This window comes from Leopardus geoffroyi, chromosome A2, assembly GCF_018350155.1.
Source record: "Leopardus geoffroyi isolate Oge1 chromosome A2, O.geoffroyi_Oge1_pat1.0, whole genome shotgun sequence".
NCBI classification, from domain to species: Eukaryota; Metazoa; Chordata; class Mammalia; order Carnivora; family Felidae; genus Leopardus; species Leopardus geoffroyi.
In genome coordinates this window covers 38,762,612-38,789,582 of record NC_059331.1, presented here as the reverse complement: position 1 = coordinate 38,789,582, position 26,971 = coordinate 38,762,612, and the positions used below count along the sequence as shown (strand labels likewise).

The following is a 26,971-nucleotide window of genomic DNA, read 5'->3' as shown; positions in this document are numbered from 1 at the left end:
AGACTTCTGGGGTTAACCAAACCGTCAAGTGTTTTGGCTTTCGGCCATAAATATGTCAATCTGTGAACTCTGATTGGCAATTTGGTAGATCCTCTGTATTGAATTAATTAATATGTCATAAATAAGTATGAAAACTTAGTGTCTGTGGGGGTGGGAATGCTTGGAATTTAATAAAAGTAGTTCATCGTGGTTTTAAAAAATCAGGAACCTGTTGTCTCAGCCTTCTGAGTCAATAGCAGATAAAACTCATTGTAATTCACCTAAGAAGTGATGACCAGCTGAAATGCTGTGCAGATGTGGAAAGAAAAAATGACATTTGGGCGGTTGAAATCATCTTATTTCCAAAGTTTAAAATTCAGCATTTCAAGTCCTTTTTTTTTTTCTTTTTTACAGATATGGTTTAGTTTTAAGTTTTACCAGCTTGTTTTAAAAACATTAATCATATGGAAAGAAAAAGATGATGAATTTTTAACACTGCCACGATAGTATCTATGACTCAACAACAGAAATTGTTGTTCGTGGAACCACCACAATACAATTGTCTTGGGGAAGAAGTTTAGTTGAAAGGCTGCAGGAGAGAGCCATATGCAAGACTAGTGAGAGGCGAATATGGTAATGGGAGATTGTTTTACCAAAAGACATTTTTCCCAAGACTACACTGAAACTGTTGAGGAAACCTTATTGTTAAAGAATAGACACTGTGCCTATCAAACACTGAAGAGTGTGAGTGTTGTCAGTAGTAATGCGAACTTATTCGGAGATGCAGGAGGTCTCTCATACTCAGTGCACTTTGGAAACATTTCCCTCAAAGTGGAGGAAGGTAAGGGAATCTTAAGTCATACTGGGTACATTATCAGTGCAAAGAGATACTTGCTCTGAAGCATTTGTCCTAGACTCATGCTGAGCCTCTTGGACGTTTGCTCTGGTTTTACCTGACTTACACAGCTTTGGTTGTTTTGGACTCACAGCCGCCCCAGTGGCCAAGCTGGGAAATCTTGGCCGGTGGATAAGGGTCTTGTGGACATAAAATAATAACCCGCTGCTCCCCGTGATGAGGCTGGCCAACCTGATGTTCTTGGGTAGCCTGCCTGACCTTCTGTCCACTAGGGGTCCACCCTTCAGGCTCCTCTGTGACCTTAGAAGACAGATTGTTGTATCTGGATATCTTATTTACGTAGCCTTTAGTTTCATATCCCAGCCTCCCCTGCCTGCCCCCATCTCCTTGGTTGGTTATTTTTCAAACTTTGCCATTCTCGGGTATTCCTCACGTTTTCCTGCTTTTGATCTACATTCCACGTATCCCTATCCTTTATTCGCTTTTATTTCCCTTGAAGTCCCCTTGCTTGTGAGAATGCCTATTTAAAAAGGAAATTTTACATTATCCCTTAAAAGAAAAAAAAAATAGTATCAGTTACCAGAGCCTGATGGTAACCTAAAATAAATACTACGAAGGCCAGAATGATGGTGTACCCAAGAGTTGGCAAAATGTTTCTCCAAAGGGCCAGTTAGTATATGTATCTGGGTCCACACATCATATGGTTTCTGGTACACCTCACCTCCTGCATTGTAATTCCAAATCAGCAAGAAACAAGACGTAAATAAATGGGTGTGGCTGTGTCCCAGTAAAACTGTGGATGTTCGTGTAATTTTTTCATGTGAAATACTACTCTTTGCTATTTTCTCTGAATCATTTAAAAATATAAAATACGTCCTTATCTCATGGGCCTCATTAAAATCAGGAGCAGGCCAGGTTTGTCTGTCGACCATAATTTGCTGACCCCTGATACAAACTACTCTTGTGTTCTCTTGCCTACTTCTGCCTAAGGTATTGGGCCAGAGAGGTTCTTTGTTTGTTAAAAATGTACGTTAGTGTGTATAAGGTGTCACTTTGTCCTTGACATCATGAGAAGGGGTCAAAGGAAATTGGAAAGAGAACTTCCAAGTATGCAGTTTGGTGTGATTTGTTACCATGTCCATAGTACGTAAAATCATTGGAGTGGTTTAAGTCTAGAACTTTGAGAACCTTTGCCTTTGTTGATTTGTTTTACCCACTTCTTCTTTTTTTTTTTTTTTATAATTTTTTAAATGTTTATTTTTGAGAGAGAGAGAGGCGAGGGGGGGGGGGGGGACACAGAATCCGAAGCAGGCTACAGGCTCTGAGCGGTCAGCCCAGAGCCTGACGCGGGGCTTGAACCTATGAACCACGAGATTGTGACCTGAAGTTAGATGTTTAACCGACTAAGGCACCCAGGTGCCCGTCTACCCACTTCTAATCCTCACACAGATGATATGAAGGTAGAAATACAAAGAGCACATGAATGGAAAGGTGGAGAAGGGGACAGTTTTCAACATAACACTTTGAAATAGCCAAGATCAGTGATGGGAGAGGAAGGGGTGAAAAAATGGCCGTTATTGATAAAGGAGCAAAAACTGAAAAATCTCCTGAGACCAGAAGTTGACAGAAATTGGAATATTTGGCCAGTCAGGCCATTACCATCTCTTGTTTTTTCTGTAGTGTCACAGTGTGTGATACTGTGTATTTCCCATCCCTTACCCTGTGCAAGCTTCTTTGGTATTTGTGTCATATCATTCTCTTCTGGAAGTTTCTAACGTTAGTATTCCTTCTCCGCTGGCAAGAAGAACAAGGGAAGTTAGTGGCCCAGGATAGTGTCTCTTTATCCAACCACTTTCCATCCTTTTGTGGTGATTCACTCCGTGTTCAACCTCCAATACAGGCTTTTTGGGGGGGGTGTGTGTGTAGGTGGGGGGTTCTTGGTTACATTTTATGTACAGTTTGGATAGTAATTCTTGAGTTATTTCTTGACAAAATTCTTCATCAGAAAACCAGGACCAGTGTGGCTTCATCTTCTAACTTGAAATAGAGATCTGCAGGATGCAAGAATTTCATTGTTAACAATATTTGGTTCTGAGGAAGCGTTTCTATGGAGCATTCATAAGGTAACAATTATTACTATAACCTAAAAAGTAATCAGTCTTCATGTTACCAGCGCAAAAAAAAAAAAAAAAAAAAAAAATGACTTTTAATTCAAAACAAGTTTCTTAAAACAAAGTTGTTTTTTCAGGTTGCTTTACTTTCCAGTGTCAACATGAACCAAGAAATCTTATACCAGGAGTATTAGCTGATATGTTCTAAAGTGTGGTAGTATAGTTGTTAAGTAATTACCCAAGTTGGGGAGAGGGATCTGGCTTCAAATTCTGGCAAAGCTACTTAGTAACTTTGTGACCTTGGGAAAGTTGCTTAATCTTTGTAAGCCTTAGTTTTCACATTTGAAGATGGAAGTAAAAAAAAAAAAAAAATAACCACCTACCTCACCGTAGTATCCTAGTTTATCAGATGCTTTGGGGTTAAATGGGATTTTGCAAAAATAGTTCTGAGCACAGTGCATGGCATATAAAAAGTAATGTTCCCTTTATGTGGAATTTATTTACCTAATTAAACAAAATATTTCAAATTACTGTCGTTTTGCTGGATGCCCAAGACAGAGTTAAATAGAAGGGGACATTTAACTCTGGGAGGCAACAGTGGTATATCACCTTGTCACCTTTCTGCATTTTAGATGTCTTGGTTTAAAATAATTTTCTCTTCTCTAGAAAGAAAGGATGTGTGGTGTTCATATAAGATCAGAATTTGGGGGGCTTTGCATCAGTGCATGTCTTAAAGTTGCTTAAACCCAGGAAACATTGACTCACACATTTTAACACTTTAACATCAATTCAGTTGCACCTGCTTACCCGTTTGCCATTTTGTTTTTATTCTGCAGTTTATATTAATTTTAAGAATAAAAAAGAACCTAATTTGCACATCATTTACTTGTATGTTTCTACCGATAACAGATGAATAAATAGGACACTTATCCTTATCTTTCCTTCTTTGTCTACCACTTTTTTTCTATTCCTTGCATTAGCTGCTACATCTGGAGAATGTGTGTGACCTGTAGAAGTTCTCCTCCAGCCACATGGTTCTTGGATTGGTTCTAGGAGATGAGGGAGGGCCACAGTGCAATGCTATGGAAGGGTCAAGTGGAAAAGGTTAAAAGAAAGTTAAACCGAGAACTCATTTGTATGAAGTTGAGTGTTGAAAATGGTGGTACTGTTTTTCTTGGGCCTTCTTTTAGGGGAGAACAAATTTTGAGCGTAATTGAGTATGTAAGCTCAGTGTGTTCACAGGTTCACAATTTCTAGGTTGGTATTTTTACCAAATGGCTAAACCAGAATTTGGAACCAGGTTTGTTTTTCCCCAACTTGGGTGATTACTTACCAACTTGAACTACCATTGTTTTGGAACATCGTAACCAGTGTGCCTGGTCATTTTAAGGCACAAATTTTAAGACACGAGTCACAACTGTTACCTTCTAAGGCAGAAATACTCAAATATTCAAATATTTATGTATTGACATAGTGGGACCAAGAGCCACATTTATCCAGTTCTAAGGAGAACCACTTGTTAATATAGTCCCTGGCTTTTGGGGATGCAGCCATATTAGCTGCTCCTGGCCTTAGTTTACTCGTAATCTCTGTGAGGATCCCGTGGTAGACTCAGTGTGAAATAGTTTTGTAACGTTTTGTAGTATTACACAGCCCGTCTGATGTTATCCGATGTCATCTTTGAAATAAGTGCTTCATCTTCCGTCAGTTCACCCAGTGAGTAAGAACACTATGGACTTTTCTTTTATTCTCTGGATGGTTCACGCAGCATTTGAGAATTGGAAATTTTAGTGTGTACTCAGTGAATCTGGCATGTTCACTGTCCCCAGTTCATGCCCCTCCCTTTCCCCCATCCCTACCATCATCGGATTTAGCATCCTTTCAAACTAGGAGAATAAAACAAGAAAAAAAGGGCTCATTTTTAAGAGTTATTACTTTAATATGACCATGTACTATGAGTTCTCTGGCAGCTTTTACAAAATCCTCTTTCCTGTTAGGACCTTCTAGCCTTGTTTTTATCAATAGCTAGTACAAGTGATTTCTTCGTCCTGGTCTTTCTAATGACAATATTATTTCCACGTGTGAAATCAGAGTGTTTTAGTTGGAGAAATGATTTAATTTCCTCACCACGTTTCAGTCTAGAATGTCTCCTTGTACTTTTTATTCTTTACTTGGGGATACATCCAAGTTCTCAGATATTAGGACCTAAATTTACTATGATAAGCCGAGAATTTACTGGAAGATGTCTTTTTAGCACTTCTTTCTAGATTTTTATGTCTCCCAAGTTCAGATATGCTGTACAAAAATGTGAAAGCAAATCCCAAAACAAGTGTATATGTCACTAAATGACACTGAGATCATATACCATTTTTTGCCCATATCACACTGTTTAGTCTGTCTGCATTCCAGCTGTTTCTTTACTCAGGCCACCTTGTTGTGTCTTCCTCCAAATTTATCTGAGTAGAAGAATTAAGAGGGAAAAAAACACAACAACCCTTGGGATCTCCTCCTTGGAGCAAACTGGGCGCACCCCTGACCGGTTCCCCACTTTTGCTACCCGACCCTACGTAGATATCTGTGAGCTTTGTGCCTTCTCCTCCCCCCCGTCCCCCGCGCCGTGACTATATTCAGAGGGAACTGCTTTTCCTCTGATCTGGTCACTGATGGATTCTTTTTCTCTCTTATGGCAGGTCTGGTTTAGTTTTGGGGATATGGTTTAGTTTTAGTTTAGTTCTGGTCTGGTTTAGCCACTCAATGTGGCTAGAATTTTTCGAAAGCAGATTAGCAAGGAGGGAAATCCTGCTTCAAGTGAAGGACCAAGTAGCCTTCTTATTCAACCTGTTAGCCTTTGGTCTGAAGATGACTGGTAGGCATGGTCAAAAACCAGAATAAAAGCATACGAAGCCAACTTTGATACCACTCCCTCTCTGATCAAGGAGTACCAGAGAAGTTACATTAATTTTATTTGCCCTTGGCAAGGAGATGATGGTACTTTCAAGTTGTGGTAATGGAGAACAGCCCCATCACTTGATTGTGCAATCATAACGTTGCAGCTCTTTTTCTCCTTGGCTGTAGTTTTAGGGTTCAGATAGTCCTTGAGCTCATTTTCTGACAGGTTTTACGGAACGAGAACGCTAAATCAATACTTTCAAGAGAGAGTCTTATCTTAATAGCGTATGTACAAAAATACTTCTGTGTTTTAGTGGAAGTTACTCCGTTATAACCCTTTATGGATGCTCCCTGCTGAGAAAGCATTCTGGAAATGGATGTCAACCAAGGGAGATTCATTCATTCCATACGTTTTCTAATTTCAAAAAATGTACACCATCAATATTTTTTCTTAATTGAACAGTTTGTTGAACAGACGGGTGCTTTAATTATGGTGGTCTAAATTTACACACATTGCAGTGGTATTTTGCTACATTAATTACCTTACTTGTCAAGAGTAACAGGTAATTACTACATCAACTCACCCTCCTGCAGTACATGGAAACATAACTTTATTTGAACAGATACAATAAACCAGGGTAGAGCCACCCTGCTCCTTAGCTTCCCACAAAGGATGGCTGTTCCCACGTGTTTGTTTCATAATGAGCCAGGTGGAGGTGAGCTCCCCTTTTCTTTGTCCATGCAAGAGGCAAGCCCAGAAACATTCATGGACTCCAGGCGCGTGTGGACTTGGAAGGAGCCTTTGAAATAATTGAATGCATCAGACTTCTCCTTATGGGTTTCAGAGAGAGGGAGCGACTTTTCTGAGACCACACAATAAGTGAATTAGTGTCAGAACCAGAATTGGCACCGATTTCACCCCACCAGGCTGCTACAAAGTTTAGCGCATTTTAATGATTTTTTTAAAAATAATTCTAGAAAAATCGTTCGGTATGGTACACTTTGAATATTCATTCACCGCATCTCCCTTGTTTGAACTTCTAACCAATGCTTTGGCTGCGTCAGGAAGAGTATTTATCCTGTGTTCTGTTGAACTGCCAGGTACAACTCGTGTCATTCGATTTCCTCTCTAGTGTACTCGTATCAGCTTTTATGACAAGTTGTGTTAAAATTCTACTTTAACATGTTGTTGTTTTTTTTTTTTTTTTTTTTTTTTTTTTTTGTAAAGGCGTGAACGTTTTTGAGCATATAGGATGCCCCTAGCAAAATTATGCAGCGTTCCCTCTTCTGGTTGCCATGGCGTAGAAAGAAAGGATTTTGTTAGCTTTTAGGTGTGGCGTGGAATATACACAATGACATAATAGAGGCGGACTCACTTAAAAGGCTTTGTCTCCTTTTTAGTCAAACACCTGTGACAAAATTACGAACTGTGGTTAACATATACTACTTACAAGTGGTTTTTCAGAGTCATCCAGGGTGGAGGAGCTCAGCCTGCAAAAAAAAGTTTACTACTCTGCTGCCCTTGCACCTGCAGCAGGAGTGAGGTGACTTTAAAGAGAAGTTCAAGACGTCGAGGGTTAGGGATACAAGTTGCAGAAATTCTGTGAAATGGCTGGTAGGAGACGGTGGGCGTCTTGAGGTGGTTTGAGCTGTACGAGGATCTCCTATATCCTGCCTCCACCTCATTTCCTGATGCCTGAAATGCCGGCCTAGGGGCTTTATTCCTGTAACTTCAGTCTGTCTTGTGCATTTCGAATCCCTTTGGGCTCTGCAGCTCATTATATCATAGCTGAGAGTTACCTGGTTTTACTTTCTCCTTAGTTTTTTTTTTTTTTTCTTTTTGAATGAAGGATAGTATAGGCTAATTTGATTTAGTCATTCAGGCATCCGGCAGACCTCCCTTGAGTGCCTACTGTGTGACAGTCATTGGTGAGGGATATGGGTGCCTAGTGAGAAGGGACACAGAACAGACCCCTGCTTTCATGGAGTTTCCCTTCAAGTAGAGGGAGGCAGGGGAGGCAAATCGTGAAAGGAAGGAGCCGTATATTTCCACATAATGAAAATACACACAGGAAATTTTATCCAGCTCATACGTTGGGGGAAGGCTGTTTCATTCAGTCAGGAAAAGCCATCAGACATAAGATGTAAGGGTTGAGAATGATCTCCGTATACAAAGCGCTGGAGGAAGAACTGTCCACTTACGAAGAATGATGGGACCGAGCCCCAGGGTTGGGAATGAGAGCATGGTGTAGGAGAGGAGGACCAGCGTGGCCAGCGGGGGGGCTGGTGAGGATGGAGCTGGGCGGGTGTGGGTAGAGAGCAGGAGAGGCCGGAGACGTCATCAGGGTCCTGAGAAGCATGCGTAAGGGCTGAGTCGTCTTCTTAGACTGATGCAAAGCCCTGCAAGTTAGCCGTTTCTGAGTCAGATGTCAGAATGAGCCACCTGGATGCCCGCTGGAGAACAGATTGCAGAGCTTCAAGTATTTCCTGGGGAATAGACTTCCCTGGGAGAGAGGATGAAGTCCTCGTCCCCTGAGGTTGGTCAAGGAGCCCTGGAAAAGGCCACACTGGAGACAGACTCCACTCCACTGGTCCCGGCCTTTAGTGAATTAGGAACTCTGGGGCTAGAGCCCAGCAGTCCTGTTTTCACAAGCCTTCGGGTGATTCTGATGACGACTCAAGCCTCCATCAGGGGTTGGGGAGCCCCTTGGTAAGGGTATTAGTGCCATAAAGGACTTTCCACTTCTCCATACTCACTGTTGACTTTCTCCGGAAGACAGGACCCAGTAAAGAGGTACAGCCAAGTGGTCACCCAGTGCTAAGAAAAACACGTCCCCTTTGACCGTATTCTAGTGCTCTGTCCTAGTCAGTTTCTGGAGCTAAATAATCAATAAAACCCACTCTGTTTTTCTGAGGGCTAACTACGGTATTTATAAAGGAGGAGGTGGTTGGATTTTTAAGAGGTACTGCTGTGGTCTGTGAACTGAGTTGTCTCGTTTCTCTTGTTCCAATTTTCTCAGATCATTTAGAAAAGCAATTTCAGTGTGGATAACCCCTCTCCTTTCTCCCTGTCAGTGGTAGAAAAACAAGTGTTTTGTATTAAGTTACACCGTTGAGACACCTAGCAAAGGGTAATAATATTCTTTTTATTTCTGAATTACTCAATAATATATTTGGCCTTGTTTTTGTTTTGGAAGTCCTCTTTCTCCCAGGTTATGTTTTTAAAATCATTGTAGAAACAGAAGATTATTCTGGGGCCCAGTGTTTGTGCTTGCTCACATCTACTTTGACCAAGAGTTCCATTCGATTCTCCGATGGAAGATTCTCCTCATCCTCCACCCAGCCTCGGCTACGTGGCTCAGTCCTCCTCCCCTTCAGTATCTTCAGCTTATAGATAATTTATGCTCTGAAGCCTTTTCTGACCTCTTGGGCATAGGGCCCATTTTTTCTTAGGTTATTCCCATGCATTTGTGTTGGTTTCCCAGTAGACTGTGGGCCTCATGAAGGCAGAGATGTTCGTGGTGTCCCTTCCAACCTATGTCAGCTACAGACTCAGGGTTTGGCCCATGGTTGGGTTCTGGAAACCTAGATCTCAAGTGAATGCTTTCTCTCTTCGTTGATACTGATCTGTGACTCCATTTATCAGCAACAGAGTTTTGGAAGACGTAGTGGTGGGTCTTTTCTAAAAGAAGGATACACAGAATAATAAGGCATGGTACCACGGATCCGGATGGGGGGAGTGGAGACAAACCCCAAACGAAGTGTTTATTTAAGGTAAATCCTAATGAAAGCTGCCACAAGGTGTAACTGTACTAGACAGGATGTGGGGTGCCTGTAGCTTCTGTGACTAACAGTGCATACATCTTGGAAACTTAACATGATAAAGGTATATGTGGGGCTCTTTTCACATCAGTGTGTGTCTGCTCAGCCTCCCCCATTCTGCACTTGCTGCAAGGAATGTGGGGTCCCTGTAGTTTTGGGGGGACAGGAACTGTATTCGTCATGCTTGTAAGTGATGCGCCTTGTTTCTACTCACATCTGAGTGACCAGGAATCAGTCCTGTGGCCTCAACCTAAATGCCAGGGAAATTGGGCAATGTAATCCGCCTGTGTCCCCAGGAAGAAGAAAATGAAATGGAATTAGTTATCATGTGATAGTCCCAAACAACATGTTACTTTGGTTTTAGCCACTGGGCTTTGATCAAAAAGAAGCATAGCACCTTCTGTTTTTGTAGCCTGCTCATCAATAAATACCCTTGTTCTCCCAGAGATCAGGAAGAGTGATAGCCCTCAGAGGCATGTCACGAGGAGAATATCTTTCATTTAAATCCCAACCAAGAGCCCATCTTCCTCTGGGATTGGGCAGGGAGATTTGTTGATGAGCCAAGGCCGTAGCATGCTTTCCCTGCGCCATCCAATGAAATATTCTATCCCAAGTGGTAAATCAGTCTGACGATACACAGATTGGCTTTTGAATAACAGGCCCTGTTTATGCTCTGCAAGTGGCTTTTTCTGTTCTCCTACTGGAGGTGACAGGTTTGGAGAAAAGAGTTCACCCGTGGTGAGGACCACCTGAGCCTTCCCCACTTGCCATTGGTATTGGCTGGCAGAGCACCTATGCACCGAGAGTTAGGTTTTAAGGAGAAAACTAAAGTTGCTTTTGAAGACTTTGATTTTGTGTGTGTGTACTGATCTCGGTTTATTTTTGCCCAGAAGGTGATAGGGGAAATTTTTCATGATGCATTAAGTGATGAAAATATGTACTTAAGTATTTACTTTGTGATGCCCTATTTTTTTAAGTAAAGATATATTTCTTCTCGTATTGTCTTGCTGACCATGGTGGTTCTCAGGAAAGAAGCTGAAATCTTTATAGTCATCTGTCTCCCTTCTTGCTCTCCTTCCAACTCAGGGAGAAGCTTGGCTGGGCCGGTGGAGAGGTCTTCAGCAGCCAGATTATGAGGGCATTATAAAGGTCAAGGGAAGGGTTTTGATCTTTACTCTCAGAGTACTGGGGAGACAGTGAAAGTATGCAAGCAGGGAGTTTGTGCAGGGTGGATATGCTTGCGTGTGTGTGCATGCATGTGTGTATCTTCCTGTCTGAGAGATAGATGGATGGAGAGAGAGAAAACAGTAAAGGATGATCCCACTTGCTGTGTGTTTTTTGGCTGTTGGGAGAAGAGCCTCCACAGGAGAGTGAGTGTGAACACAGCACGGTGCCCTTCTCCCCGCTGACGTGAGGGAGAGGTCTCCCTTTTTCTGCCCAGAAGTTACTTGTCAATCAGGAGCCTACCGTCCCAGCTGCAAAGCAGGCAGTGCATTTGGGGTAAATATTTATGAAATGCCAGGCTTGGTGATCAAGATGTATTTTGCATTTAATGAGCAAATGACTCGGAATTGTTTTAAGTTATTAAAAGACAAGTTGTCGTGTGTCATCATGGCAAAAGGAGAGGGGAGAAAGTGTCATTATGTAGCAGGCAGTTTACTGACAGCTGTGATCCACAAGCAGTCAACTTCTTTAAACAAAATTATTTACATATTTTTAAGGGCTCAAGTATAAAAATTTAATTTACTCGTGTAATCCCATCGGAAGGACTTAAGTAAGACCATTCAGTTGATTCAAGGAATCTGAATTGAGTGCGTAAGGGGCTATAAACCCTATGTTTGGGACACGAGAGATAACACAAATCTCTGCTCTCAAGATACTTCTGGTCTGAAAAAAAGCCAATCAGAAGCCACTGCTAAATGAGTATAAATGTAAAACAGATGTTTCTTTTTGAAGTTCAGAGAACTTTTTCAGATTCTATAACCGATATTTTCGATATTGCTTGTTTTTGAATACCAAACATACAAAAATTCTGAAGAAAAAATCTCACCTAGTCCCATTTCCTCCAGGGCACAACTGTTAGTTTTACTGTTTTTTTCTTGTTTCATTATTGACACCTACTTTTATATAGTTGGTACAGTTTTTCTATCTTGCTTGTTTCATATCACATTACAGCAAGCGTTTGCACACATTTCCCTGTTTCCACTATCATTTTTAGTGACTCTAAAATGTTCTTTGTCAGACTGGTCTATCATTTACTGGCTTTTGTTCTGTTGTTTCTGACATTTTAGGTAGAACAGATTCATAAAATTTGTCCATTTATGTCTAAAGCCACCTTGCACACTTCAGTCTTACAATAAAACATTAATGGGGAACCGAGATTTTTAAAAAAAAGCGTGTCTCTGCGAATGTCTCTGAACTCTGTCATCCAAAAAAACCCCAAAAAACAAACAAACAAACAAAAAAAAAAAAAAACAAAAACAAAGGCTGAACTAAAACCTTGTTACAACCTTACATTCTTAAGAGAATAATAAGGCAATACATTTGATACATTATCTCTGTTTTTTGTTTTTTGTGTTTTGCTTTTTATCATTGGACACGTAGCTCCTATTCTGAAACTGGTTAACAAGGTACATCGTATAAAACCAGGAAAAGTGTTCGATTCTAATTTGGGAAGACTTCGTGCCTAATTTGGAAACTTTAGAGGTGTCATTTCTTGCTCCTAGCACTCATTCCCCTAGTGACCTTTTCAGTCTACATGTTATTTATTTTGCTTTCTTTTATTATTGTTAAGAAGTCCTTAATATAAGGTCACTCTAAGGTGGCTGTTGTCTGCATTACCTTAATGCAGAGACTTGACTGAGCCGGTTGGGCAGAACCGTCAGCTTTTTCTTCTTGTCACAGAAGTACTTGGATTTTGTTTAAAAGGCATGGGATGCCTGTAAGAGCCTTGTACGGGCAGTGAGCCCTTTGACAGGTGTACGACTTAGAGGGAAGAATGAACCGCAGGGTTAGAACTCACATGGAGACTGAGCACGGCCATCCACCTATCCCTTGAAACTTGGGCAAAGGAAGGCGATCAGATGCCGTGGGTGAAAATGCTAGCCCAAGACTATTTCCCATTATTTTATGTAGGAGAAATCATAATGTTATGTGTCGGTATGCAAACTCCCTCCCCCACCAATCAATTTTCTAAAACAGGAGATGGCAGAATACAGCTCTCAGGACCAGTACCTGTTTTTGCAAATAAGGTTTTATCAGAACACCATACCTATTTGTGTTACTTACTGTGGTTACTTTCTTATTACAAGGACATTGTTGACTAGTTGCAATAGAGAACTTCTCGCAACTTAGTCTAAAGTATTCACGCTCTGGCCCTTTACAGAAAAAGTTTGTCAATCCTTATTCTAAAATATGACAAAAGCATAGCAAATGCCATATCTATCTATCTATCTATCTATCTATCTATCTATCTATCTATCTCTACTATCACATTAAAAATATAAAAATATGTAAAACAATTGATTACCAAACAATGTGATCTCAGCATAACAATATGTACATATGTTTTAAATATGGCTTTTTCTTTTCACCAAGATCATGTGAGACGCATCCCCTTTGTTGCTCCTTTTTCAAAACCTCTACAGAAGTTTCTGACACAATACCAATTATATTGTAACTTGACACTTCCCATCACACATTTCATTAAAAATGTTCTATTTAATTTTGGAGAATGTCATAGAACTTTTTCTTTTATAAGCAAGAGCTAAAAATGTTTGCTTTATGAATAAGTATTTTCTATAAAATTTAGATATTAAAAGGCAAGAGGCATTCAATTAGGAAAATGTCAACTGGGTATACATTTGCACTGTTTGCTTGTATTTCACTTCTTAGAGGCTTGGTATTCGCATCTATAAAATGGGATCAGACCTCCTGACAGGGCTGTGAGATTAAGAAGGAAAGCTACGTACACCTGATGCATTTTCTATTCATAGCTTAATTAGAGGAGCAAATAATCACAGCAAAAGTTTGGAATTTTTCCAGATTTACCATGCTTCTGTTTAGGTTTAGTGGCCTGGAGATTCAAGTGTGACTTGGGAGTCAGGGAGAAATTAGAAGGCTCTATTTATTCAGGTAAGAGATGCCGGTAGTTATAACAAACATTCCTGAATCTCAGAGCCTTAACTTGGTGCAGTTTTACTTCCCAAGCAGCTCAGGCTGGTGCTGGCTGGTGAGGGACAGGGATTGTGTTTCTGGGCCCTTGGCAAATTCCATCCACTGACTCCACCCTCTGCAGGAACTGGGAGTTCTCCACTGGAGCTCTGGGTGCACAGTTAAGGGAGGAGGGAGGACATTAGTGATGTTCAGGAAACTTCAGGGTCAGAATGAAAGTAACATACCCACTTTGATCTATTTCACCAGAACTTAGTCACAAGGCCCCACCTAACAGCAAAGGAAGCTGGGAAATACATCCCTCCTCTGCATCCAGGAAGAAGAAATGAATTGATTGGCATCTGGCTGGTCTGTGCCACACACTGGCCACACCTTTTTAGGTTATTATGGAGGATGAATACTTAACCATATTTAAACTGCACAGATACCAATAATCTGAGAATCTGTTAACAGGTCAGGTACCCCTGGAAATAGCATCATTTGGAGACAGTAGTGCCCATGAGAGAGTGAATCTGTATACTGGTTTAAAAACATGTTTAAAACTCAGCCTGGAATCTGAATCTGCTTCTCACATGTTAGGTGCGATTTATGTATTTTGACTTTTTAAAATCACAGATCTATTGTAAGTTTAGAAATACGTACTTCTTCAAATTTTGCACTCGATGACATTTTCATTCCCAAAGAGATCTCTGTGGACTCCTACTTATTTTGCTGTTCTATAAAATCAGAAGTCATACATAGTATTGAGTAGAATTCCTTATCAAGATGCCAGAGAGAACATTTGTTGAAATACTACCACTGTTACTTAATTCAAAGTGCACGTCTTCCAATGAACCACATCAGGAGTGTTTTCAGTTTTTCCATACCTCTAGTAGATATAAGCATACCTTTTTTTAAAGTTACTCATTTTAAATTATGATTGTATGAATATTTTAGGAATATAATAACCATAAAATGAAGGACATTTATCATACCCAAATAGAAATTTAACGTAAAGTAGAAAGAACTTGATTGCAAGGTTTAGTAGCCTAGAAATAGGATGTATAAGAGGATGTTGAAGAACACTTCTGAAAAAACCCTCAGTAGGTACGGTTTCCCAATAGATTTAAAACAAACAAACAAACAAACAAAAACGAGGGTTGCATTTAGTGATGTTTGTAAAGATCACATTTGAGGTAGTTTCACCAAAGATCAAACCTTTCTAATGTTGAAAAAGCACATATAAGCTAATAAACTTTTTGGTCATTCCATGGAAAAACAACTTCCAAAAAAATGTATTCAGTGTCATAAATTTAGTGAAATTTATTTCAGATCGAAGTTGCTCTTGACCATATTGCAATCCAGTGGCTTCGGTCAAAGTCAAGATTGTACCTGGACGTATGTGGTTAAAAATACTCCTTTTAGCTTTCCTGGTACTCCTGGCCTTTCCTAGTACCTGTCACTTTGTCGTTGGCGACATTCGAGGCAGAAAACAACTCGAGTCGACAAGGATAGTTTTCCAGTCAGCTATTCCTTTTTCTCCAGTGCTTCTTTGTTGTATTGGAGTTCACATTTACTATTCATGAAACCCATTTTATCAGTGACCATATCAGACAAATGGAAGCTAAGCGCTGGTTAGTATGTTGAAAATAAACACGAGGGTTCTCATTAATGTCCCTGTCTGAATAATTAGTTGAGCATCGTGTACTGAGCAGCAGCGAAGGCGAGCTGCTTCTCACTGGAGCGACAGGCTGACAGCCACGTCTTGGAGTGTGGTCATTAGTGTGCCCCACCATCTATGTCATGTTACTGTGTCAAATTAGTTAGTGTCCCCTTAGGAGAGAAGCCGGACCCACAAATTATCCGCCTCCATCCCTGGAAAGGGTGTTTGCGAAACCTGCGATCGAGTGTGAGCAAATTATTAACACGGCTCATAAATTAACTAGTTTACAGGCTTATAACATTTTACAAGTAGATAATAAAGGGTAGAAAAGTTTTCCAGTTGCTTTGCCCTGATGTTAGGGCTGTGATCTGCCGACTTTTCCTTGAGGAGCTCACGGCTGATAGGTTTTTTAAAAAGGGGAGCAAACACATGGAGTGTCAGAACAAATGTTTGGGAAGTGTAGACTTTAAAAGGAAGCAAGTGTAAACCCCCTGAAAACAATGTAATTAACTTCGTTATCTCATTGCTCTGATAAGTCGATGACAATGGCCCTCTTTCTTGTGGTGGCAGTTGCTCATTAATGAGTTCACCAATTAAGTTTGAACGATTACAGCCTTTGCCAACTGAAATCATCTTTAAAAATATTTTTGATGCGTTCTTACCCTGCACTTAAGCTGCCTCATTGAAGAGCGAGGTTGCTAACGCAGCATGTTCAATTCATCGAAGAAGGAAGATGCTTAAGCCGTGATACATTTGGCAAACGGTTTACGCTCACGTAGGCAGTGCAAACCTAGGACACGTCACGTGGACCCCTCTGGCCTGAGTTCATCTCTTACCAAGAAGAGTTGCTCACTGAGAACACCAGCCCTTAACCCTCTTCCGAGCTCTGGTAGACAGACAGCCCACATAGTTTCCGGAGCTACGACGTGACTATTCAAATCACGAGAACTTCATACACCTCCTTTTCAGTTTCAGCTTCTCTGATGAGACTTAGAAGACGTGTCGCTCGTGGATTTTTGTCTGAGTTGGCTGTTGGGAGAGAACGGCACACGTGCATGCGGCGGATCTCAGGCTTTCTACTCATTCTGGAGTTCCGGTCCCCCGTGTTACGGTGGCTCCTGTCACCTTGAGGGCTGCATAGGTGGCATTATCGTCCCCAGGATCTATGCAGAAAAGGCCTGGCGTGCAAAACCTTGCTACCGGCTGCTATTCATAAAATCTCTCTGAAACTGCTTGAGGATGAGTTGACTTATCTGTCAGCAATTTCAGCTTACTTGGAATTGGACTCGGTCAGTGTTCTACTCATAACCTCACCAAGCCGTGAAAGCTCACAGCCTCCACCCGTGTGCACGTACACAGGCTGGCTGTTGCCATGAGGAGGCCGTGTCACGGCCTCCCTGTTGTGCATTTGAAATGCAGCTGGAAAAAGAGCCATGAGCTGCGGCAAGTAAGGTTTGGTGTTTGGCTGCCAGGCGAGATAGCTTGTCCTTTTTTTTTTTTCTTTCCCCTAAACAGGGTCCTTGTGTGCATGTGTGCCCACATATATTTATTTCCACGTGTCGTTTCTGCTTAGATGCATTGGGAGAGACTGAAAGACTCAAACCCAAGGCAGAATCCACATTTGAACTCAGGGATCCACCTGGCCCTTATTTCTCAGGATAGGTTAACGCGCTCATTATGAGAATTTATCCTAAACAATAAAAGAGGACGGGCGTTAAAGGAACCCTTCCTTGTACATAAATGTCAGTGCCTTTACAGGTGACAGTTTCCCCAGCTGCATACCATTTTGCTTCCTTCTCCTGTGTTCTCTGATACTGAATTCAGCGTATGAGCAAATGAAACGCCGATTCTGTAAGGGGCAAGGTAAAATAGACGCTTAGATACGTGATTGCATATTGGATGTTAAAGTTGCGTGTCCGCAAGGAATACCCGAGGCTCCTGTGAATGCCTGGCTTTTGAAGCATCACAATCGGGGCACCTGGGTGGCTCAGTAGGTTCGGCGTCAGATTTCAGCTCAGGTCATGACCTCACTGTTCGTGAGTTCAAGCCCCTCGTAGGTCTCTGTGCTGACAGCTCGGAGCCTGGAGCCTGCTTCGGATTCTGTGTCTCTCTCTCTCTCTGCCCCTCCCCCACTCATGCTCTGTCTCTCCCTCCCTCTCTCAAAAATAAGTACACATTAAAAAAAATTGGGACTCTTCAGTTAAACCTCTCCTCTTCTCTCTGCTTTCAGTGTCCCTCCGTGTGTTGCAGTCCTGTGGCATTATGCCTGCCTCCAACCAGTGACCCCCCCAGCTTTTTATGGCTGTGAGACTCGTTAGAAGCTCAGGGTAAGTGGCAAACATTACTACTGTTGCATCCCGCTTAAGAATTGGGGTCCATCTTTGCAGGCGGCCCCGTAGAACATGTGGTAATTTCTCAGAAGGTAATGGAATGAGTCATTATTAAGCCAGAATTCTACAGCCAGCAATAATAGGTTTGTTGTCCTCCAGGCTAGCTTCCTGGCTTACAAGAGTAGGATCTGTAACCTGGATCATATTCGTGGAAAGGTGATCGGATACAGGGAGTGCAGATTTTGTCTCTAAAACAGCCAGATGATAAGCACTGGCAGCCTCGTGGGCCACACAGTGGCTGTTGCAGCTTTGTGGTCAACTCTCCCGATGTGCCATCCCAATCATCCATGCACAATATGTAAACAAATGGGTTTGACTGGTTCAGTGAAACTGTTTCCAGAAACAGCCACTGGGCCATATTTGGCCCAAAGGCCGTAGTTTGCTGACCCCTCACCTAAGCATCAAAAAAGGTAAAGAGGATACCTCCCTGGGTAGCGGTTCCTCTGATCTCGAGCAAACCATTTATCGAGAAGAAACGAGAATAATAATAATAAAAAAAATACCTGCCCTTCCTACCACACAGGGTGTAGTTTTAAGGATGAAACAAGATATAATGTATATGAAAGCACTTTGAAAATTTCGAAACTCCTTACAAAGTATACTGGATGGCTCTCTACAGTCATTCTGGTTCACGGAGTGGAGTCTGCCTTCTTCACCCTTTTAATCATATTGGGCTTTCATGAGCTAAATGAGTGTGGGGGAAAGCTCTTTTATTTTCTAAGTAATGTGGTTTTTCTGTACGTTCCTTCCCCTCTGCAGTTGATGGACAAGCTGTTGAAATGTCTCTTGAGTATCAAATATGGATGAAGGGATCTATGGGTAGATTATGGCAGGCTAAAGATCAAATGCCAATGAACAACGATTAAATTTCTTTTAATCATCAGATTCTGAAAGTGGTTTAAGATCTTCCACCTTTAATAAGGTCCTTAATAAACAATAATGCTTTGGATGTCTCCAGCTATGTTTGAATTTCACAAGTGTTGCATGTCACAACATAGAGACTGGTTCGGCAAATATGCTTCCTGGACTCGTGGTTGTAATTAAGAGGGAAAGTCATACTTAAACAGCTTGGTGAATCACAATTCCAGTTCATGAATTTTCTCACTTTTTTCCTGAGAGGAAAAACGGGATCGTCTTCAGACATGTTTTCATATCATCATATCATTTAAGAATTGTTTTCTACTAGCAGAGATGCATCTAAGTTTAAAAACGTTATTGCATATTCCGTCTGATAAAAGGTATCGGGAGGAGAGCAGTTAGTGCTGTCTGTCTTTCTGCTCCGCCTGCCTGTTCAAGGGTTGTTTTGTTTTCAAGCTCACATGATGGCTGCTGGCTTTCCAGCCATTGCCTCTACAGCCTGAAGAGAGGCAGAAATGCAAGGAATGAAAAAATTAGCCTCTCAGCTGAAGCAGACCTCTTTACACAATTTTCCATGAAGTCTTAATGACTTCCACTTAAGCCTTTTAACAGCCCCTAACGTTAAGGACATAAGGGAAGTGTATCCTTAGACTTGAGAAATTTGATGTCCAGATAAATTCCCTGTTCTCCTAGTAAGGAAGAAAAAGGTCATTGCTTACTGAACAACAATTATAATTACTTCTACAAAACCACAATGTGAATTTTTCTTACAGGTTTAATTTTTGTTTCTTTTCGGTGAATGTCTTCTGTCATCCATTGACTTGTGTGTATAATCTCTAATTTGAATTTTACATGTTTGAATTTAAGCTTACTTGATTCTCACTGGAGATACATACCCCAGTAAATATTTTAGGGCCATAATATTCTTACTGAAAGTGCCGTGGCAAATCTGAGAAATGGATTTTTTTCCCAAGAGAGCTATCAACCAAAATTTAAACTCAAGAATTTTGTAATGAATTTTGTGTCCTTTGGATATAAGCTTCTGTAAAAGCTTGAGTACAAGCCTGAGGTGCTAGTGACATAGAAGCTTACATTCCATTTGTCTTCATGCCATTGTCTGCAGGGGATGTTGCTGATGGCTGCACTGTCCCTCAAAAACAGGGACAGTGCTGTCCACTCTGTATCTCTGTGATTTGCTGGCCCCCCCATCTCTACTGAATACTTACCTAGGATAATGGGGAAGACAAGTAAGTCACCCCTGTCCAATTTTTCTAATTCAGATTGGCCTGTATGTTATTCATATGAAAAGTTGTATCTCTGGGGCACCTGGATGGCTCAGTCGGTTCAGCATCTGACTGCGGCTCAGGTTATGATCTCACGGTTCCTGAGTTCGAGCCCCGCGTCGGGCTCTCTGCGGACAGCTCAGAGCCTGGAGCCTGCTTCCGATTCTGTGTCTCCCTCTCTCTCTGCTCCTCCCCTGCTCACACTCTGTCTCTCTCTCAAAAATAAATAAAGATTTCCAAAAATTTTAGAAAAGTTGTATCTCATAGAATAAGTAGAATGAGACTTTCCCACACTTCATTCTGTAGTCTCTGCCTGGACCAGCCTGTGACAGATTCTCCTGAATCGTGGTAGTTGATGCATTCACAAACATTATCGAATGCCGTTTATGGACGTAGGAGAGCAGTGTGGTGGTCTGCTTTGAAGTTTAGATCAGCCTAGAACCGAATGTCACCTTTTGCGTTTACGGAGTGACTGAATGATGTTGAGCGAGTTACTTAACATCTCTGCGCCCCCGCCTCCTCATCTGGGAGTTGGGGATAAAACCGGGAACGAGCTTCCTGTGAAAATCTAGTGAGGTGATGCTTCTATAGAGCTTAGCACAGATCCTGATGGGTCATGAATGCCAGCATTGTGCTACACAGCCTGGATGATGTGGTAGAAATCCCGATCTTTGAACAGTTTTTACTGTCGTGTGCCTGGTTCATTGGTCATCGTCTTACTTGTGGACAGTATGTGTTTCACAATCCATTGCTTCTAACCCAGTTTTCTCTTACAAGTTTAAGTCGAGCCTTGGGAGGTGGCTTTGATGCCTGTCTTCAAGGGCCCTGCAGCCATGCATGCTGTTGGACCGGCCTGCTAACAGAACTTAGATCTCTGGGTCCCCTTTTGACGATTTCCCCTGAGAGGCGTGCAATTCTTTTTCTATTCCGTTTTTTACTTACTCAGACAGTGGGCCTGCCTAGCAAGCAGAATTCGCTAACTGCTTTCAAGTTGGTATTGCTGATGATAATCTGAAACTCTGTAGGGTTTCACTCATGCAGGCTGATCCTACACGATGCCGATCTTGCCCTGTTTCATCCCGGGCCCTGCCTCCATGCTGAGTCTGCAGGGCAGGCCCTGGTCCCCCACAGATCTTCTTGGGAACAGCCCTCAAAGAACAGTGTCAGCTCCTTACCAAAGCTGCTGCATGACTGCGTCACGGATTGCAGCTGTGTCCATGGATGGCCCCACTGGCAGTGTGTCCCAGAGATTGAGAATTGGTGGTACCTAGTTGATGGTGGCTGTTTTTTCTTTCTTTAATGTCTTATATATTTTTGAGAGAGGGAGAGACCGTGTGTGAGTGGGGGAGAGGCAGAGAGAGAGAGGGAGACACAGAATCTGAAACAGGCTCCAGGCTCTGAGCTGTCAGCACAGAGCCCGACGTGGGGCTCGAACCCGTGAACTATGAGATCATGACCCGAGCCGAAGTCGGATGCTTAACCGACCGAGCCACCCCGGTGTCTCAGTGACGGCTGTTTGTTGAGCAGCACTTGATGTTCTGGAAATAGTGGCTCGAAGATGTTCCCTGTTCAAGAGACTCTTGACACCCTTGAGCTTTTGCTATATGGTCTCAAATATTTCATTTAGGCACCATTGCCGTGCTCAGATGCCCTCAAATCTCCGTTGCCTCTGTGCTGTGGTATTCTCTACCTGGAACACTCCCTGTGTTTCACACGCTCACTCTCTCATTCCTTATTGCCCAGTTCACACGTCAACTTCTTGGAGAGGTCTGCCCGGAACACTCACATTAAAGATTTCCCTCCTGCCCCTTCTTCCTGTCCTCGCTCCAAGCCTCTTGTGTTTTCTGCATCTACCTGTTTGCCAGGTGATGTGCTCAGGGCAGATCTGCCCAATTCAGCATGTCTCTTTGGCTGCTGACAGTATCCAGCGTATGGTAGACATGTTCGCAGTTAGCAGTTGTTGAAATAGAGCCCATTTGGGGATTTCCCTGTGAATTTCTGTATTTTCATGATACCTAAGAGGACCGCATCTGGGTGAGAGAGGAAGAGAAGAAATAAAACCACACACATCACCTTTATTGTAGGAATAGAATACTGCCCTTGGGTTTTCTCTGGAAGGTTTCCACTCTCTACGAAACAAGTCGTTGATCCTCTGTGTGTCCCATGCAGAAAGGGTTATACATCATCTTCCCTGTGAAGACAGAATCATTTGCCATTTGGGCCTAAAGCGTATTGTGGGTGGTACAGGTTAATTAAGGACATTGGATTCCAAGATCAAATCCCAGCACCCTGGTTCACTGGCTCTTTGCCCTTGAACAAATTACTTTCTCTTCCTCTTTCTGGCCTCTCACTTATCTGACCCGGGGTAATAGCGTTACCTACTTCCTAGTATTATTGCAAGGATTAAATGAGATGATACCTGTACAGTGCTTTGCACAGAGTCTGGAACAGTAATGATGCTGTTGGTGTAGAAAGAACAGCAAAGGGTTTTGGGAGGTACAGTGACAAACTCAGATTGCACTTTCTTGCAGTATTAAAAAAAAAAATCGGTAAAGATGGTGAAGAGCCTCGATTCCCTATTAATTTGCTCATGTTCTATTCACTGAATTGACTTTAAAACCAAAAGGACAAAATGAGCTTAAGAGGGATGATCTGTTTTCTATAGGCTGTTGACACGTTGACTTTCGGATGGTTGTGGCAAGTTTCAGGTAATTCAAGTTATAAACCTCAAATGCTGAGAAGGATCAGGTTTGGAGCCTGACCTACATCCACAAAACCTTAGAAATTTGGAGTCATGGGGCGCCTGGCTGGCTCAGTCGGTGGGGCATGCAACTCCAGATCTCGGGGTCGTGAATTCAAGTCCCACAGTGGGCGTGGAGCCTAGTTAAAAAAGAAAAAGAAATTAAAGGGGTGCCTGGGTGGCTCAGTCAGTTGGCGTCTGACTTCAGCTCAGGTCATGATCTCCTGGTCTGTGAGTTTGGGCCCCGCGTCGGGCTCTGGGCTGGCAGCTCAGAGCCTGGAGCCTGCTTGAGATTCTGTGTCTTCCTCTCCCCGCCCCTCCCCGTCTCACGCCTCTGTCTCTCTCTCTGTCTCTTTCTCTCAAGAGTAAATAAACATTAAAAAAAGAAAAAGAAAACGAAAAGAAGTTTGGAGTTCACGGTGCTAGAGACTGTGGGTTGGGGATATATATGTTTTGTCCTTCAATTAATCAGGGCTGGTTTGATCTCCTGTCTCATGATAGATTACATCTCAAATATCCTGTAGACACTAACTTTTCACAAGTTACACACTTGATGCATCTGCCCTGAAAATTGACGTGCTGCTTTTTTGGAGGAAAACTCCGGTCTGTATCAATTGGAAGGAACTGGATATGCGTATCTTCCGTTGTTTGCTCTGATTTCTTCTGCCACTAAGGAAGGTGGCCAGTTATTGCCCTGTTGCTCTGTGCATCTGCTGTAGGAAAGCTGAAGCAGGTCTCTCTCTGTATCCCATCACCTTTTCTGGTGGTAAAAGGTAAAAGGTAAAATATATGCCATTCCATACTCTTAGTATTTTCACTTGTAACATATACCCTTCCGACTTCTGACAAGAAAAGAACACAATTAAAATACAGTCGAAGGCATCCAGTTGGGTTCCTCATATCCTTTTTCGCAAAGAAAATGCTAACGTTCAGTTGGAGCCCAGGAAGATGGTTCAGGAAAAACTTCTATCAGGCTCATGACGGAGGGGGGAGACCCAGCTTTCTTACGTCTCGAAAACCAACGGCACACCCCTGTCTCCCAATACCATGTCAGAAACTAAAACACGAATCACAAAGGGTGAAGCTGATCAGCATAAGGCGAGACTTGATTTGTGCCATTGGCACAAGAGGCTTGGCCGCGGGAATCAGCTCTCGTGCTGCTTGGGTTTTAATACCCGGGTGCCTGAGTATCAGTGGGCGAGATTAGGAGCTTTCTAAGGGCTTTTGCTCTAATGAGACGTCACTGCATGTCTGGGTGCGGTCTGGTGTGGTGGCCTCTCAATGCCACGTTAGGGGTGGCTGCCGAGGATGCGTCCAGGGTGGAATTTCTTGCTGCTAACTCTTCAGACCGTCAGTAAACATAGACGTTCTCATCAGCAGAGGCCGTGCCTCGCCTCTGTCCATATCTATCCCAGATCGTTCATCAACGGCGACACAAATCCGTTCTTCCAGTCCTGGCCCATTTCCTAAACGTGGCAGTTTGCTGAAATTCTACTCCTAGAATACACCGTGCTTAGGACTTCTTGGCTTTATATAGGTTTATCTGCCTGGAAGAACTTGGAGTTCACGTTATCACCTATCCCTGCTTTGCATGGTTTCCTCTTTCTCCCTTGAAAGGGAACGGGAGGTAAAAGGAGCATTTTCCGAACTCGAGAAAAACCTAACGTTGAGGAATTCCAGTAAACGGCGGTTGTTAGAATAACTCCAGTTGGTAGAAAGTCTATTCTGTAATACTACTTTTACTGAGAATTTACTGTGTGCCCCACGTGATTCTGAGCACGTGTATGTGTTAACTCACAAAAACTCTGTGAGAGAGGTATGATTCTAAAACGCTGTCTTCCAGAGAAAACGGAGGCACGGTGAGGTCAAATGACTCACGCAGACTTCTTCGCTTATCAGGAGAGCTGGGATTTGAACCCCGGCACTGTGCCTCTGGTGCCTTGGCTCCTAACTGCCCTGGTCTGTGGTCTTGTCGTGTAGACATTCACCTTCGGTGTAGGTTTGCGGGCACTGGTTATTTTAGCACGTATTTTCCATTCTGGGACTGTTCATACACGGTTTGTTGAGCCTCTAGACTTCAGTGCCACCTAACAGGCCCTGTTTGATGTTACTAAATTTTTTCACATGCTTTAAGTCTTTTTGCTGGTACAAGAGCTGTGGGAAATAAAAGTGTGTCCCAATGCGATTCAGAACAAGGACAGCCACTTAATTGGCATTCTTCTATCTCCAGTTGGATGTGCCTGTTAAGACATTTTCTCTAGATCTTTGAGTCCTTTTTCTCTGGTACATTATTCTAATTAACCTCATCTTCGTAGCCCTCGTTTTATTTCTTATTAGCCTCTGACCACCCAACAATTGATTTGTTCCGCTCAATCACCTGTGTGAAAAAGTGTGGCAAGCAAGAGGGTCTCCTTCCCAGAGTAGCAGTCCTGTACCTGGGGTGTTCTCCCAGCAAGCGGTTCAGAATGTCCCTTTTCTTCTTGGGGTACGTTCACGGATGGCTTTTTATTTACCAGGGTGAAGCTCTGGGCTACTTAGAGGTTAACACTGGCTAACAAAGTTAGAAGGTCTTTGGTTACTTGATTGGTAGAATTACAGATTTATAGGATGTATGCCAAGGACTTAGACCTTCAAAAATAAAAATATTAGGGTTTTGCAAACATATAGTAAAATACTAGGCTTGAAAAAAATGTAAAATCCTGTTGCAAGTGACACAAATAAGACAGTTTTACTAACGGAGTTGGAAGGATCAATGTCTCCTTGTTAATAACACAAACAGCCGATCATTTGTAATGTGTCTGTGCCTTAAAATACCGAACCCACCATTTGTTGGGTCTCTCTGGTTAGTTGTTGAGTAGCGTTAGGTATGAAGAGGAATTAATTGGCTCATGATGCTGAAAAGTCAGATGGTAGAAATAGCTTCTGAACATCTGGACCAAGGAGTTCAGATCTTGCTGTTAAGTCTTGTCTCAGTCTCTTGGCTATGCTCCGCTCTGGTTGGATTCATTCCTGAAGGTGTTTACCAACGTGTGGTATACATGATAACCATTCATGAATCTGTTTTCATAGCAACTCTAGCAGAAGGGAATCTTTTCGTACGAGTTGTAGTAGCTGTCATAGAATTTGGATCTTCCTGGTTCTCTGGTTCAGTGTGTGCCATATGCCTATCACTGCAGCAGTGTCCGGGGCTGAAGCAGAGATAAGGAGGGGGGGGCAGGTAGTGTGAAGGTATACTTGGCCTTGAGTGGGTCACATGCTTCTCTCAAGAGTCATGGATGGCATTCGTCTTACACAAACAGTGGAAAGCGGGTGAAGGGGTACTGGTTTCAGAACAAGGGGTTAGAATTCTGGGAAGATAGATTGTGCATATGTGTCTTGTAAGGCACTGCGCTCGAGGCATAGTGAATACATAGGATTATTGGGTTGCAAGGAACTTTAAATATCACCTAACCCAGTGATGCATGATTGAATATCACAGGAAAATTTCCCCATAAAGTTATCTGCCCAATATCTGGCCATCTCCAATGGGATTCGCTACCTTGCAGGTAGGCATTGCCTCAGAAATACTACCATGCATCTATCCTCCAGGGAGCCTGGAGTTCATTCATTGCTGTGTTCCTCCTGTCTGTCCCTGTGGTTGGCCATCTGTGTGCCATCTTTCACTCTTCTACGTCCTAACGCAAGATCCTTGATTTCAGTATACTTCTATCTGAAAAGTAGACAGGAAGGTCAATTATAATACAGTGATACAGGGGCTGCAAGAATACTTCTGGATTTTGTGCATGTGGTTGAAGAGGAGGGCGGGGGGAGGGAAATTGGAAGTCCTCCCAGAAACAGTGAGACCTGGCTGGGTCCTCAAAAATGAGTAGGAGTTTTCAAGTGGCTAAGGAAAAAATGGTCAGACTGGTGGATTTCCCATCCCTTTTAGGATTAAACCTTATATGTGGACTTAGATTTGAATTATCTAGGTAATTTGGCTTACACAATATCGAAGCCCCGTTAAACTATACGTCTTTTAGGACCTATTAATATGTTAGCAATAGGGACAGAAAACTGATGATGTGCAGTATTTCTGTACAGGTCACCCACTTGGCCTCTTAAGTTACCCCCAATCTCCTTTCTCCTCCTAAGTGTGTAATAAATGAATGGATAAAGCTTCCATGGGTAAAGTTTTGGTCAGTAAAACTATAGAATTCTTAATAGCACTTCCCTAAGACTCTTGACAGGA

At 42.4% G+C, this 26,971-nt stretch overlaps 1 protein-coding gene across 1 annotated transcript in view; it reads left to right on the top strand.

Annotated features, from left to right (window-relative positions):
• FOXP1 (forkhead box P1) overlaps positions 1 to 26,971 on the top strand; it is a 507,364-nt gene that overhangs the window by 104,084 nt on the left and 376,309 nt on the right. Inside the window, exon 2 of the mRNA XM_045493547.1 lies at positions 17,703 to 17,799. The gene's annotated coding sequence lies outside the window, so the exon portion shown is untranslated. The remainder of the gene's footprint in view (positions 1 to 17,702; positions 17,800 to 26,971) is intronic.